This window comes from Bidens hawaiensis, unplaced genomic scaffold (genome assembly GCF_021521415.1).
Source record: "Bidens hawaiensis isolate Kalapana, Puna unplaced genomic scaffold, B.hawaiensis_p1.1 tig00030251_1, whole genome shotgun sequence".
In the NCBI taxonomy this organism is placed as follows: Eukaryota; Viridiplantae; Streptophyta; class Magnoliopsida; order Asterales; family Asteraceae; genus Bidens; species Bidens hawaiensis.
Genome location: NW_027495042.1, coordinates 179,850 through 181,934, shown reverse-complemented (window position 1 = coordinate 181,934; position 2,085 = coordinate 179,850).

The following is a 2,085-nucleotide window of genomic DNA, read 5'->3' as shown; positions in this document are numbered from 1 at the left end:
TCATGTATGTATTTGGATTGAGATAAAAAGATTCCTTGGGGGTGAGGTAGAACCTCGACACCAAGAAAATAAGATAGATTGCCAAGATCTTTAAGTGAGAACTTGGTGGCGAGTGTAGAAATATATTCATTTACTATTTGAGGAGATGGACCGGTGACGATGATGCCATCAACGTAGACGAGAATGAATATAGGAGAAGGGTTGTTGGTTTGGACAAATAAAGAGATGGTGGGTTGGAAATTTTTAGAGTGGAGGTAGTTTTTGAGTTCTTCGTACCATGCACGTGAGGCTTGGCGTAGGCCATAGATGGCTTTATTAAGTTTACATACATGAGATGGGAAAGAGGGATCAACGAAACCGGGTGGTTGTGCCATTTAGACATCTTCAGTTAACGTACCTTGAAGAAAGGCATTATTAATGTCTAGTTGACGAAGATTCCATTTTTGAGATACAGCAAGGGAGAGAATGAGACGAAGTGTAGCGGGTTTGACGACGGGACTAAACGGAATTGGTGGGAATAATAGTAGTTAGGGTCATAGATAACCAAGTGTGAGGATCTGGAAGAGGTGGGTTTGTTGTGTTTGAGAGAGTTTCATATGGGAATTGGTCTTCAATGAATTTAACATGTCTAGAGGTATACAACTTGTTTGTGGTGGGGTCAAGAAGGTGATAAGCACTTTGAGATGAGGAGTAACCAACAAAAATACATGGTTTGGATTTTGGGAGAAGCTTATGAGAGACATAGGGTCGAAGCCATGGATAGCAAAGGCAACCGAAGCTTCTAAGTTTTTCATAATTTGGTTGTTTATTGAAGAGGCAATTATAGGGAGAATTATTTTTTAATGTGGGGGTGGGGAGTCGATTGATTAGATAGGCCGCAGTATTAAAAGCGAAAGGCCAGAAACGGACGGGTAAGTTGGCATGGGAGAGAAGAGAGAGACCGGTTTCAACAATGTGGCGATGCCTACGTTCGGCATAAGCGTTATGTTCGGGTGTGTGCGGTGGAGAAGTGAGATGAGAAACTCCTCGTGTTTGGAGGTGAGTAGTAAGTTTGATATATTCTCCTCCATTGTCGGAGAAAAGTTGTTTGATGGTTGTTTGAAAATAGGTTTCAACTAGGTTTTGAAATCGAATGAAAGTTGAGAGAGAGTCGGATTTATTTTTAATCGGGTACAACCATATATATTTGGTATAATGGTCGACAAAAATAATATAATATTTAAATCCGTCAAAATAAGTGATTGATGATGACCAAACATCCGAAAATATTAAGTCTAAAGGTTTTTTTGAAGATAAACTAGATTGATAAAAAGGTAATTTGTGGCTCTTGTGTATATGAAAAGAGTTACAATGATTTGTTGAATTGGAAATGCATGAAACAAAAGAAGATAAAAGTTGCAAAGTGTTATTGTTCGGATGACCCAACCGATGATGCCAAGGTATGGAGCTTGACTTTTGTAACGAGAAGGTGATGGGATTATATGTAGAGCATATTTCATATATCCCGTTGCTTGCCTTGCCTTTAAGGAGCGGGAGTTTGGAACTTCGATCCTTGAGGACAAAATCAAAATCAAAAAACTTAATTAGAAATTGGTTATCATGACATAAGCGAGAGATAGAAATAATATTGCGGGAAATGGAAGGAACGCAAAGAACACTTTGTAAGATTATAGGTTTTGTTTGTGTTTGGATAACGAGTGAACCAATATGAGTGATAGGAAGAGACGAACCATCACCAATTATGAGTTCTTCGGTCCCGTCATACGGTGTATGTAGAGACAATGCTTGTAAATCATTAGTGACATGATGGGAGGCACCGCTATCGAGTAGCCATTTGGTTTGTCGTGGGGTGTTCTGGGCACCGACACCCATCATGTTAACTTGTGGGGATGCCTTTGAAACCGGCGCATTACGAGTAAAGGGCGGAATAGCCGCATTAGGGAACATTTTTTTAAAAGAGTTGCAATTTGCAATAGTGTGGCCCTTGGTGTGACACCACTGACACTTCCCGAGAAAGGGTCGGGTTGCAGGTTGGTTCGTTGGGGTAGGTAAAAGTCCAGGTGAGTTGTTGTAGGGTGGGTTTGA